At 44.7% G+C, this 14840-nt stretch overlaps 1 protein-coding gene across 5 annotated transcripts in view; it reads left to right on the forward strand.

The window, feature by feature from the left end:
- Nucleotides 1-14840, forward strand: part of Lrrc3b (leucine rich repeat containing 3B) — a 78073-nt gene that overhangs the window by 1629 nt on the left and 61604 nt on the right. Inside the window, exon 1 of one of the 5 annotated variants that reach the window (XM_087585527.1) lies at nucleotides 212-1043. The gene's annotated coding sequence lies outside the window, so the exon portion shown is untranslated. 5 annotated transcript variants of the gene reach the window in all.

A 14840-nucleotide genomic window follows, 5' to 3' on the forward strand; every position in this document is an offset into this window, starting at 1 on the left:
TGATCCCTGGAGGGGGGGTATATGTGTAGGAAACTAAGGGGAATCCCCAGCTGTCAGCAGATAGGCTGGGGTCCCAACAATCCAGAGGAGAATCCAGGGCGGAGGCTGCTCTGGGAGACACCTTCCCCTGAATGCTTCAAGGTTTGTACCTGGGCGGAGCAAAGGAAGGAGTGGGGGAGCCCTTAGCTGGGTTAGGAAAGATCCTTAGCTTAAAGCTGGAGGGTGTGTGGAGAAATGCAGAAGGGGTGTGCACAGCTCCTCCAAGTAAGAGAAGACCCAGCTTCTCGACCTGGTATCCGGAATCGGAGGTGGGTTTATCCACTTTGCAGCCCCACCCCCACCCCCATATGTATCGTTCTGGTTGTTTCTGATGGTTTGGCGGACGCAGCAGTCATCTTTGCACCCCAGTCATCTGGCCTTCAAGACCACTTGTGGAAAGAGGCCTAGTGTAGGCATTGCAAAAGAAGGGTGTCCTCACTCTTTCTTTATCTCTAAACCCCATCCCCCTTCCCTGGTGGAGAACACATCACCATGTATGAGAGAAGAGACACATAGCCCTCCTCACCCCATCTCCAGGGACGCTTCTGATTAAGAGTCCTGCCTAATCTCTAGTCCCTACCTAGTCCAGTGGGGAAGCATTTGGAGGCTATGCTGGTGTAGGGCTGTGGACAGCTCCCAGGTTCTCCTTGCATGAACTTCTCATATTTTGGCTTTTAATAGAACAACCTTCCCTAGGTTGCCCTGGGATTGCCTCCCCTATCCTGTTCTATCTAGAGAAAAGCAGAATTGGAGTCATTTTGGCTATTTGGTCAGAGCCTTCTAGAAGAGAGTATCATGGTCACTCCCATACCCAGGCATACGTGAGGCAGCTAGCTTCCTGCTTCAGAACAGAGAGCTGTACAGAGCCCTAGGACCAAGAATGGGGATTCCCTCCACACAAGCTTCTGATGCATTTATGAGGCACAAAGTGTGGCCATGCCTTCTTCAGCCAGACCTGGCTGGTGACAGCACGCAGCTTCTTCTGATATACCTGGATATCTGAGGTAGGACCCCAGACTTCAACCACTCTGACAGGTTTCTGAAAGCTTCTCATCCAGATTTGTGATCTCCCCCTTTTTGAGGAAATGGGGTGGAATCTTGTGGGAATTTGAGAGAAGGCTTCAAAGCCTCTCGGAGTTGTTTGGACCAGTGGTTGGACCTTGTGGGGGAGACTGGAATGATAGCAGTGCCTCCTAACATTGGTCGGGTTGGTTCTGCATGCAGGGCCAGATGTTATCATGGGTGTTGTAGGTGCTTGTGTTACTTTTAATTCACACAATAACCTTGAAAGCTAGGTGAAGTAATCTTATATGATTGTATAACTGGAAACAAAAAAAATTCATGGAGAATCAGTTTGTCCTTTTTCACCCAGCCAGCAGTGCTCGTAGTGCCCCAAACCCACAAGCAGATTTTGTAGGAAAGACTGTCCACAGGGAAGCCATGCACGATGAGGCCCCTTCTGCTTTAGTCGAAGCCCAGGGGCACATGCCAGTAGAATCTAGTGTATGGAGACCGATGTCGTATGTCTTCAGAGTCAGAGTCTTGTGGAGCACACCGCAACGCCGTCCGAGAAACCAGACATTGTGGAGCTTTTCCTTCCAACCTGTTAGCAGCTTTTATGTTTATTTGTTTGTTTTAATTCATGGAGAGACAGAGCTGAAGATCTGTGTGTGATCTGATTTGTGCCCAAAAGCCATTTGGGGTAGCAAGAATATTACTCAGGAGAACGTCCTTCTGGAGGATAAATGAGGACATAAGCACTGGCTGGGAAGGCAGAGCCCACTGCCCCTCCTGAGGAGGCCAATTGACGCTGAGTACCACTCCATAGTGAGATAGTAGATAAGTAATGTGGGACCCAATACCTTTGATGCCTGGGTCCAGCGAACTTTGATTATATACAAGTGATTCTAGGCAAGATTAAATGAATTACCAGCCATTTCTGAAAGGTCTTATCAAGTTTGAATAGTTTTATCCTGTTCACAGTCATTTGCAGAAGTTGAGAAAATGCAGACTATAAGGAGAGAGGCCTTATTTACTCCGCCAAATGCATTGGTGGACTTCTCCCGGATATCCACCGCATTGGACTTCAGCACCGACATAACTCCGAGTGTGGTGATGTGCCTAGGGCTTAAATACTCTCAACTCATTGAGCTCCTTCCACAGAGAGCACTTCCCAGCCACTGGGGACTCTGTGGCCCACTAAGAAGTTTTGCAGAGTGGGATTCTGGGTGTTGGGGATAGTTTATTTCTTTGTTCTGAGGCCATAGTTCTAGGATGACATCCTCTTGAAGACAGAGTAAGGAAAAAAATCCATCTGCAGAATGGCAAAAGTCCATTTCTCAGCCCCACCAGGATGGCAGGGATTACAAGTGAACTTGGGTACCCACCTTGTGGCTCTTATGTCACCCCCAATTTGGCTTCATACCAGCAAAGAGTTTCTGGGTAGTGGCTGGTGGAGGGGAAGAAGGTAAGGCCTGCTGGAGAAGCTCTGGCTGACAGAAACTTCAGAAGCAAGCAACATATCAGAGACTACACATGCTCATCCTTTTCATCCATCCACCTCCACCTGCTGGTTCTCTGTGTCTGCCTAGAAAATCCCAGGGTCCTAGGGTCCCAAGGGCTGCACTCACATTCTAGAGAGTTCATCAAAGTGAATCATAATTTTATGAAAACAGGAAAATCCATACACCTGCCACATTCTTCAGGGACGACCATAAGCAATCGGTTTGTCTCCAAAATGGTTTGGTTAAGACACAGCAGATACGAAATAGGAGAATAAGGGGTTGGGGATTTAGCTCAGTGGTAGAGCGCTTGCCTAGGAAACGCAAGGCCCTGGGTTTGGTCCCCAGCTCCGAAAAAAGAACCAAAAAAAAAAAAAAAAAAAAAAAAGAAATAGGAGAATAAGATGTGCCCTTGACATCCATTGTGACAACATGACAAGAAATGCTCTGTCTCTGTTTTGAGCCACAGAAGCTGGGTGGACATATTTGTCCCCCATTCTACCCATTTCAGAGTAGACGGAAGGTAGCTGGCATCTCTCATCCTGCGGTCTACTCCTTCCTCAATGGGTACCTATGTGGTATCCTATCAAGTGGCTAGCAGGATGCTGTCACAATTCTCCAAGCACATTTTCAATCCTATAAACGTTAAGTTTACAAATGTAGACAAGAGAAAAACTAAGCAACTGGGAGAGTAATCACAAGACATAAAACGAAGACCTCTTTTAGACCACGTTGACAGTATATGTTTATGTGTGATTATACATTTTCATTTTAAGTTGATATTTAAAAATAAGTAATTAAATTCCAGAGCATTCAGCTTAGATTTTTAATAGCAAGAGAAGTCAAAACAGATTCTAAAGGTGGGTGGAGGTGGTGCACTGGGAGGCAGAGGGAGGTGAATCTCTGAGTTCAGGGCCAGTCAGGTCTACAAAGGAAGCTCCAGGACAGCCAGAGCTACAAAGAAACAAAAAAACTTGTCAAGAGAAAAAAAAAGGAAAGAAAAAGAGAAAAATAGAGAAAAGTTTGAGAGAATTTCATAAATGAAACAAACGATATGAAAAGATCAAAATAGAGCCAAAGAAGCTTTCTCCTCACAAATTCTATTGTCTCCTTAAATACATTGTAACCATTGTATCCTATCTTACAACATGTCTCCATTTGAGTTTTCTATTTGACTAAATGTTAGCACCCTATTTTATCTGCATGTTATGACTCTGAACATTGTTTCTGAGAATGCAGGATGGATCAGGCTTTTAGATTGGAGATGTCCATCAACCTTTGAATACTCTTTACAAAATCTTAGCTATTGATACATCTCAGCTCAGCATGGGACAAGATCATTTCCTGTGACAGTGAAGTCACAGGAAGACTTTTCTTGGGTTAGTGATATTTCCCCAAAGTGGTAAATTAATAGAAACACCCTTAGGATTCTTCATGAACAAATGAATATATTCTGGAAAGAGAACCAGTGTCATAAGAATGGATTTTCGTCTTAGAGGGATAAGCAGATTTGGAAAGGTTACAACATTTATCATTTCATTCCAAGCTAAACTTTTAAACTACATTTTATATTGATACTTTCCCCCTTGCAAATATCACTACTCTTTTAGGCAGCTTTTAAAAAGTGTTTTAGTGTCTTTTATTGGGAAAGAAGGAAAACAAATATCATTAAAATCTTTCTCAAACTATTTGTAATATCATAGGGCAAACTTGATAGTGCCTGGTGTGTCCAAATATAGGCTAACATCCTGTTTTTCTTTCATTTCTACTTATTCCCTCCCTCTCTCTCCCTCCCTCTCTCCCTCCCTCCCTCTCTCCCTCCCTCTCTCAGTTCCCTCTTTCCTTCCCTGCCTTTCTTCCTTGGGCTATCAATCGAATAGGTATTTTTTCCACGATGTTACTGGGAGAAACTTTCACAGGACATGTCTATAGACAGAGGCAGGGCAGCAGGACAGTGCACTCTGTGTTTATTTAAAGCTAACATTGTGAGACTTCTCCGTGGCTCTCACTAAGGCTTCTAACCTCACTTCTGACTTAGAGGACCAGCTTTTCTCCAAGCCTGCCTCCAAGGTTCCCTGCCCACAGTGACTATGCAATATATTTGTCTGGGAATTTGGGCAGGACGAAGGTCCTGGTCAGGCCTCTGGAATGCCCTACATCAGACCAGTGGTGGGGATTAGCCAGCAGGATGGTTTCCATCCATCTCACAAGTTAAGCTTTCATCTTCCTGATAGGACTAGTGTCCAGGCATTTATTGGGATGGCCTATCGGTTCTTCCAACTGAGTCTCAGAGATACCTTATATCAGCAGTCAGTAAAATGAATATTGTCCCTAAATATAGTAATGGACTCTGTCTGTGGTCAAGGCTTCTGTGTACACTCTACGGAGGGTGATAAGGCAGGTTGGAGAGAGATGCAAAGAGAGCACAGGCAACTGAAACCAGGCAAAGGAGGGAGTCTTAGAGCAAGAGGGTGACACCTAGTGAAGTTGTGACGAACATTAGAGAAAGGTGAGCTAAGAAGCCCCTACGTGTCTACATCCTCTCAGAGGGCCATGTCTCTTTCTCACATGTTAGAACAACTCAATACTACCCCTCCTGTGTCCCAGCCCTGGCCTCTTACAGCCATTTGTGCCACAGTGGCCTTGGCAGATCAGACAAAGCCGTGGGGCCCTGGAATAATACTTTTCAATGTATTGCATGTGTGAACGAGATTATACATGAGATTCCCCTCCCGCCAGGCTTGCTCTCGTCTGTGGTTCCTATGGAATGTGCGCATTGACGTAGCCTCTGTGGTTGGACAAGGTGCTGCCATTTCCAGGTAGCAGTGAGTGTAGGCGCTGCTGTGAGATAAGTGCACTTTGGAGAACACTCCTTACCTGTGCTGGGGACAGGACCCTAGCTTTGCTGGTAGCCATGGGCTCTGCATTGGGATGAGGATGAAATGGTACAGTGTGATGGAAAGTTAACAAACAAAAAATGTGACTTGTGTGTATTAAAGCACATGGGCTAGCCACAGGGCTTTTGTTGATGGATGTCTTGCAAGTCTATAGCCACCTAAGAAAATTGGACCTGGGTGACCACTCTGTTTGTGAGGAATCCTTGGAAAATGAGGACTGTGCTTCTTTCTTCAGGCTGTCAGGTTTAAGTTGAGGTGAGCTTTAGTGAGTTGTGATACAGAGGCCTCATAGATGCTTTAGCTAGCAAACCACTCTTAGACCAATTTTCACTTCTCCACACCAAGGAATTGATTTTTTTCTTTCTTATTCATAGTCTTTAAGAAGTTGGAAAATGAAGAAGTCTGTTATCTAAAAGAATGCCTTCTATCTGGGTCACTGCCAGGCTATGGGATACTGTACTAAGGACTGGGAAAAAGAGCTTCTGGGAGCAGCTGCCCCCAAATCACCTGTGCTGGTGCTGGGGTGAGCACTGGCAGCAGCCACTTTGGCTCCGAGCCTCAGCCCTTTTGGATAGAATCCCCCGTGGCATTGGCCAGTTTGCCTTGAAGTGAGACTACACTGCCTTTTAGCAGTGTTAACTTCCTCTCCAGCATGTTTCCCTTGTAGCAAACCTGTCACTTGTTTTGAAAAGCTTGCTTCCTTTCCCTAAACACATTGTAACTATCAGGAAACTTCCAGAAGGTAGGCAGGTGGTTAGAGACCCATGGGAAAAGTCCAGGATATGAAGAATTCTCGAGCTAAGGGATGGATAGTAGACTGTAGTCATGGTGTGTTTCCTAAACAGATGGCTCTCCTCAGCCTATATTGGGGACAATGACTGAATGCTCTACCCCTGAGATGCGTGGTTTTGTTTGTTCTGAAAGGTGAAACAGAACCTGCTTAGTAGAAAGCCAAGTTATTCAAGGAAACCTCTGGCTTAGAGAGCAGTGGCAACATCTCTTCATGGGGATGCAGGTTCACTTTTCTGATCACATGCTGGCATTGGGCTGGCTGCGTGAAATGTTCAGTGAGAGGACGGTGGGGACTCAAATCCTCAAAAGCCCTCAATAGCATGGACTGTAATGGTTATGGATGTGTCTTTGTATTTATATTTATTGTAGTAATATTTCTTCACAATCATGGGTTTCTACCCTCACCTTCGATTCCCAGATAAAAGACACACAACTTTTATATTAATAATCAACCTTAATCAGCATTAGAGCTGGACTGATATCTACCGTCTATGCTATTTTGTCTACTTCCCTGCCATTAATCATGAGCTATGACTTGTCATGCTCTGCCTAGGCCGTTCTTATTCTGACTGTCTCTTAGCCATGCTCTCACAATTCACCTTCCCCATGGTATCTTCTCTCTCTTCACCTCTCTGCCCCCCCCCACACACACATCCCTCATGGTCCTGTCTCACACTCCAATCCCAGGAACCAAACCTCTGCCTACCTTTCTTCTGCCCAGCTACAGGCTCTAGACATCTTTATTCAACCAATAGTTTTAAATTAAGGAGCAAGGTAACATAGCATCACTTGTTGTATATGAGAACTTCCTTGCCCCTGGAGGCAACTAAACCTTGGGGGCCAGTACTTAGCATTGCAACGCATAGCAATGGACAAAACCTCCACAATAGCCCGTGTGCTAACTTCCCACGTGAGCTGCTTCACACTCACATATTTGCGAAGGCAAAGATCCATCCCCAGTGGGCAGACATCCTGTACTCTTGACAGCCAACAAACCTGGAACATTTTTGCAACCCTAGACTTAGCAGATGGGCGTAGAAGCTGCAGAGGTACAAGAGCTCGGTCAAAGGAGCAGGACGGGAAGGGTATGACAGGTCACCATTCTTTGTAGATTGTCTACGCAGGCAAGAGGTAGGGGGGACAAGGGAGTTCCTGAAATTGGACTGTGTGAGAACATATCTTGTGTCCAACTCTGTTACTCTCTACAAAAACCATTAGATTAGATCTTGTTGTACATAGGAAGGTTTCATCTCTAGGCTGGCCTCACAGTCCTTTACGGGCTCTTCTGTGTCTCTTCATGGATCATGGTCCTTGGCATGTGGCCCTCTAAGCCATAGCTTAGTAGTGACAGTTGTTCCCATGCTTTTCTCCTTCTCCATGATGCATTTTAAAGTCAGTGGGGTGAGTATTTAGGAGAAACTTGCCCAGAAATCTAGTTATGAAATTTCCCTGAGAAGACCACAGCCCTGCTCCATTTTAACAACCTCACTCCCAAAGGGCTGCTGCTCTTTCCTTCCTCCTTGTTGTCTCAATGCGGTACTTTCATTTATCTACACATATGTCTACATATGTCTACCCATCTAGAGCTAACCCGACCAAGTACCTCTTCTGCCACTTAACAGCCAACTGAGTGACTCGGATATCCTCCGTCTTTAGTATGCCTCAGTTTTCTCTATGTGAAACGGATATAAAAATAGGCAGTTGAGAGACTTGAGAGAATTGTGTATAAAATGTATTTTTCAGTGTCTAGCACCTGCTAAATGACACTTAAGACATTGTTATTGACACCAAGCAAAGCATGGTATTGATAGCTGATTGTGCGCTCAGCACTGAACATTACCTGTGAAAAGAGATTATTGGGTTGAGAAGTGGCTTCTTCAAGGTGGTTTAGAGCATATGTTGCACTTGACCTGGGGTCAGTTCTTAGCACTCACATTATAGCTCAGAACTATCCATAACTTCAGTTCTGGGGAGGATCCATTCCTTCTCAGGACCCCATCAGTAGTTACTGCATGTGTGTAACACACACACACACACACACACACACACACACACACACACACACACACACCTGTGCGCATGAAATAAAATAAAAGATAAATAGATGAAACAAGCACAAGAGCTCTGAGCAAAGCTTGTTGCCTGATCCAGGGTTAACAAAACTGACTTCCTAGAACCTGAGGCAGTTAGACAGACTCCGAAAGATGACCATGGGTGCCCATCTGGCAGGAAAGACAGATGGGGCAACTCATTAACAGAGGCACAATGGGGAGCAGATGAAAGCCTATGAGGGTTTTTTCTAGAGCCTGTGGTTCTAGGGGAGGAGGATTTAATCTGGTTGGGGCTTTGAGGTTCCAGGACTGAAGCTGCTGCCTCCTGTTGTCTGTTGACTGCACCCAGCCAGGGCAGGGCCTCAGCTTTCCCAAGCACAGTCAGAAACCAAGGCTGTGTGTGAGCTCCTCAGTGCAGTGGACTCAGTCAGCTAAAGTGGACATGAAAGCCTGCATGGCAGGATGTGACTGTAATTTTCAGCATTTGGGAAGCTGAGCTAAAGGGATCTTGAGCTTAAGGATGTGTTCCACTAAGAAGTGAGACCTTTTGTTAGTTCAAACAATAAAAAATGCAAGAGAGAAAACACATTCAGGCTGTATTCAAATCCCCACTGCCACACACCCCCCAGAGGGGAGTACAAGTTCTAAGCCTGTTTAAAGGTGCTAAGATATGTAACTGAAATTCCTCCTTTTGAATATGATTCTGTCAGCACAGGTGAGTCTGGTAAGCTCCGAGCATCATCACTTTTCTGCCAAATGCTTATCATATTTCTTGCTCTCTGTCCCTTACTGTGAGAAGTCTTTGAATGATGGAAGTCGAGCCTGTGCAAATCAGACAAGTGTTGGTATAATCTACAGGTCCCTGTGTGCAGTGACAGCCACAGACCCAGAATATATTCAAAAGATCTCAGTCATTCCAGGATTTCCGAATGCCCGCACATGCCTCCTAAATTCTAACAGTGAGTGGGGGAAAAGATCCATAGGTGTGTTTCCTGCTTCCTTCTGCGCATAACACTCTGCAGAATCTGACTTTGCATGTTGGAAGTCTTTGTGCCAGAGATACAACCAGGAGTCTCTGATTGATTGTGCTGCAGGAATGTGACGGGTGCCACTGAGCCCCTCTGAGAGTTCAGCCCGTTCCTTTCAGGAGGTGAGGGAGGAGCTCCTTTCTGTTCAGGACTCATTTACACCAAGTGTCAGTCGAAGAGATGTCGGCCTGAATTTGGCTTTGTCATTCCTCTGTCTTGATCCGTTTCCATTCCAGTCTAGTTTTGATCTTGGAAGATTTCAGGGAGACAATTAAACCCTGCAGGAGTCTAGTTTTTCCTGGATGAGGAGCTGAGCTCAGTGGGTGCTGGCATTGACTTTGTCAGGAGACAGATACCCGCATTCCACCCATCATCACTTGACCCATGTCACATCACTAGGTCAAAAGAAATCCGCAATTGTCGCTTTGTGAGAAAGCCAGCTTTATTATAGCATCAGCCATGCTGTTGTCTGGTTCTTGTTATTCTTATTTGTTTATGTGTTGCCCAATTCAACTTGGTCAGAGGCAGTTTCAAAGAATCAGGCAAGCCTTGAATTGGGAATACCTGACTAACAAGAGCTCTATTGTCAGATTTTTAACCCTGTTGCTTCAGGAGCTGACCCGAACGTCACCCCTAGGTACGCAAAGACTAAGCTATCTGGATTCTAAGGACTGAAGCATCCTTTGTCTTTGTAGATCTTCCTCAGCTGTCCCTATGACCACTGTAAAGTGCTAATCCCCAGGGGAGCCCAGGCATCCCTCTTCTGAGTTGATACATGTGACATATGACACATAGCCTCCTCAGTACTGTCAATATTGAAGGTGTTGGGCACAGAGACGGAATAGCAAACTTGCATTAAGTATACAGCGTAATTCAAGTCTCTGGTGTGGTGGTATTTGGAGATGGAGCCTTTGAGACATGGGTAGAATCAGAGGAGGTCATCCAGATGGCTTCCCTTTCAGAAGAGACACCAAAAGGTTGCTCCCTCTCTCACATGTAAGGAGAACCATGTGAGGACACAAGGAAAAGACATTTACTATAACCCAACCAAAGCCCATGGAATACTCAGTGTTTGATGGACCTTCTCCAGAAAGATGAGAGAGAGATCCTGTTGTTGAAGCCACAAGGCTCAATATTACCCTGAAAGGAAGTCACCAGAGAAAAACTTTGGTACTCATCTGCCTGTAGATGAGTACGATGGTACCTGTTTTCTTTTTTGTTTGTTTGTTTGTTTTTTCTTTGTTTGTTTGGTTGGTTTTTTTGGAGCTGAGGGCCAAACCCAGGGCCTTGTGCTTGCTAGGCAAGCGCTCTACTGCTGAGCTAAATCCCCAACAATCATGTACCTGTTTTCTATCTAGAGTAAGCTACATACAGTCTGACCTATAGTAGATCTTCAATAACTATGCACTAATTGAATGTGTGAACTGTAGTGAAGAGAATACCATATATCCTACTTGGATAGTTTGGGATCAGTTCATTCAATGTTAAAAAATTTATATAATGGTAGATTGAAATAAATTGGATTTTTATTAGGGATGTACACACACACACACACACACACACACACACACACCACCCAAAGATGTTAATGAACTCTGCTTTTCTTACTGGCTCACCCCATGGAGACATAATGATAGTAAAATAAATGCAGTCAGCATGCTTTCCTATTTACCCAGCATGCAGTGAGCAACTGTGTCTAACCATTAGCGATTTCATCAAGATCTCCTGGAACTAACTCTTCTCAAAAGAGAGCTTTCAAGTTTGGATGCGGGGTTGCCAAATCCTAGTCTTCTTGAGCTTACCAAAATAAAAATATCTGATCCTGCCTTTCCCAAAGACTTAGAACCCTGGTATCAGCAAGGCCTGTCCACGTAGAGTGGTTGGGCTGCCACAGCAAGTAGGATTTTCTGATAAAATGGTAGCTGTAGAGTTATCCCTTGCTATAAGAAATGACTCAGAAACTATAGGGAGTTCACTCCATGGAGCTTGCTTCTTGGCAATAGACATGGTGTCGTCCTCAAGGTCTGCTTCCTCTTTAATCACATCAGGTGCAACTGAGTTCAGAAGCTGTGGGTGTGTGGTTAGAGGAGGCTGACACGCTTAGGTAACAGCATTCCAGTTGTGTAATAGAGAAACATACAGACAATATTAAATAGTAGACTGAATCTTTCTCTCTTCCTCTTCTTTTTCCTCTCCCTCCTCTTCTCCCTCTATCCATCTTGATGCTAAAATGGGAAAAAAAAATTCTAAAGTCAACAGTGCTGGTTTTAGTCAGGGCTGTTTTGATGTATTGAAAATTGTGTTCTATTATGCAGGTTTCCAACATATGCTTCTATCTCTTGAAACTGTATCTACTGTGGAAGCCTCACTCTGCTCTCTGCCGGGAGGGCATTACAAAGCCGTGGTCAGTAGCTGAGGGAAAGTCATTTCAGGTAGAACAGGGAAGATGCATTCATTTTTCTTGCTGAAGGTAGAAGAGTCGATTGTTTGCTGGAAAAACCTTCCTGATTTATTGAGCTACTAGGAAATTGGTGCTTGCTTCCCACCCTCTAACACCTCCCCAGTATACATCAGATCCAGAACATCTCCTAATGAGACTTTCCTTTAAATGTCCAGTTCCTTCCTTCTCTTTCCTCTGCACAGATAGTCATGATAAACTTCATTCCACCCGTTTAGGAGAAGTAGAAGGCTTCAGCATGATTCTGACTAGGGTCAGGTGAAGGGGTGGGCTGTAGAGACTGCAGATGCTTCCAGTCACAGGTTATCTGGAGTAGGGATCTTAGACATAGTTCTTCCCCTATGAACCTCTAGATAGAGAGTGTGTGTGTGTGTGTGTGTGTGTGTGTGTGTGTGTGTGTGTGTATTAGACATAGCACATATGTAACCCAGACTGATCTCTAACTCATAGTCCTCCCTCCTCAGCCTTCCAAGTGCTAAGATTACTGATACAAAGTGTGGAATAGTGGGCTGTGCCAGGAAACTTGGTAAAATCGAGGAGGTCCAGAGCCCTAGCACCCAGGTATCTGAGAAAGTAGGCGGTTTCCTGCTCTTTACCAGATTCCTGGCCTGAAGCACATTCTAGACTTCTTACCGTAGGAAACGTGAACTAAGGTCATGTAGTGCAGAACAGAGTTCTTCATGCTAACGAGGTATCTAGAAACCCAGTGGGTTTGGCCAATACGCTTCTCTTCTCAGACATTCCTCCTTGCAAAAGGGTTTTGATCTCTGCTCCACCCTGAGATGGTGGTATGAACCCATTTTCTGAGATAAATCATCAACAAACAGTTTAGAACCAAATACTGTCTCTTTCATCAAGAACTGCCGTGGGAAGATGCATGGAGAGAAGGCCTTTGACTATCAAGCCTCACCATCTAATCTTCCTGCAGAAGGCCCCTTTGTGCCCCGAGACCACGACCACAAATCTAAGAACAATCACCAATGAGCTAAGCCAGAGTTCCCAATTCCCTGGCCCCAATTCATCATCTTCCTCAATTCAACTCCATTGTTCCCAACTCTCCATGACCCATGACCCAGCGGTGCCTGGCTGTCCAGAGTTTGGGAGCCCCAAGTCATGGGCTTTTCATCACAGGCCCATGGACCCCCAACCCTCCATTCCCTACTCCTCTGTATGGTTTTGCAGCAGCAACTGGATTCCCAGAAGTCAGGGAACCCTATATTTGGCCTCCCACATCTTAGACTCAAAGTCGATTGCTTTATGTAGATTCTCAACTTGGAAAAATGAGTTTTGTTGTGTTGACATTCTGGGGAAGGGCTCCATTCTTTCACACAGGCTAGCCTCCATTAAAGATCTTCCTGCCTCAACTTTCTGAAAGATGACAGAGCTGGAATTACATTTGTGTACCACCATATCTGGCCTGGATTCACCAGCCCTAGTTTTGTTTTCATCTCCATTCCTGGAATGTGCTTCATCCAGAAGTATGGTGTTTACTATATTTTCTCTCTGTTCAGGTCATCTAACTATAGTACTAGGGCACCAGCATATGTGTTATGAGATGTTTTCATACACACAAAAGAGAAGCCTGTGGAAAACTAAGTCCGTAAGATCATTGTAGATGGAGGGCCACATGGGCATGCTGTGTGTCTTGGGATTATGAAAAAGACATGAGTCATATCCAGTTTGGTAGGAAGTTGGGAGAAAAGCACAAATGGATGAAAGGGCTCTGTGTTGGTTCAGAAAAGATGCAGTTGGTCTTCTGCCAAACATAGGTCTGAGAAAGAACACTGGAGACTTGAGACAAATTAAGGGTGCAGAGCCTTGTGAATGATAGGGAATAGTATAATAATTGCTGAGTCAGACACTTCCCAGCTGTGGGAGATATGTAGACTGCAAAGGCCTAGCAGGGGATAGCTTGGGGATCAAGGACAAGATCAGGGACCATGACTGAACAACAAGAGGCCCATGGACAACCTAGCCTGTATTGGGTGATATGCCTAAAATTATTCCAGACTAGATGAGATTAGAGAATAAGTCATAGGATTCAGAGTGAGAAGCCAAGGCTGCTGGGAACCTGAGAATGAGAACTAAATCCTGCTTTTTAGCTGCCCAGGTGGCAAGAAGAAACCTGAGATCTTGGCCTTGGAGTTGTGTACACTGAGTCAGACACTGAGGCTGCACACCTAGGAGGATCTGGGAGAGCCAGAGGAAAACGTATGTGATCACTGAACAAACAGCTATGAAGGCGTGGCTGTGTGTGTCCCACAAAGAGTGCCTTCCTAGCGAAACACTTCAAGATTCAGGCAGACTTACCTTACCTGGAACCTCATGGTCTGTGCACTAAAGTCTACAGAATAGTCACCATTCCACGTGCATTGTGCAAGGCAAAGCCACCTTCCATGGGCAGATCAACACAGAACCACTCATCACATACTCAGATGAACACATTGTCATTGGTCCATGTATCCAGGTCAACACCATATAGAGCCATCTATCCATGCAGGTGTTTCAGTACAATGCAGAGCCCTGCTGTTCTCCTAGAGCCCTGGACTAGATATAGCAGAAAAAAGCATGAAAAATCTTGGGGAGAGGAATAGGTGGTATGCCAGGTGTTCCCAGTAACGCACGGTACTCAGGGCCTTGCCAAATACTGTGTCCACTGATATGAGTGGTTTGTAACAGAGGAGTAGCTTGATTAAATAGGTATTCTTTTTAAAAAATTATTCTTGTATAAGTAGGGGTTCCTTCAGTTTTTTTATATCAGAAACTCAGAGACTCAATTTTTACAGAATAGAGGTCCCCAAAGAGTCTTGTGTTATGTGATTAACCATGGTAACCATAATAATAATTAATACTAAGAAAAGTCATTTGTTAAAATGACAATACAAATTATTACTAACTTCATGTGAAAATAATTATATTTTTCAAAAAAATACTGTGTTGAGGAGCTGGACATGGCTGTGTGCATTTTACTCCTATCTGGTGTAACAAAGGATGACTGGAGACACATATGCTTCTGCATTCACCATGGTTTTAAAGATTTATTTATGTTATCTGTCTGTGTATGGCTATGTGCA

The sequence above is a fragment of the Rattus norvegicus genome, chromosome 15 (genome assembly GCF_021556685.1).
Source record: "Rattus norvegicus strain SHRSP/BbbUtx chromosome 15, alternate assembly SHRSP_T2T, whole genome shotgun sequence".
Lineage (NCBI taxonomy): Eukaryota > Metazoa > Chordata > Mammalia > Rodentia > Muridae > Rattus > Rattus norvegicus.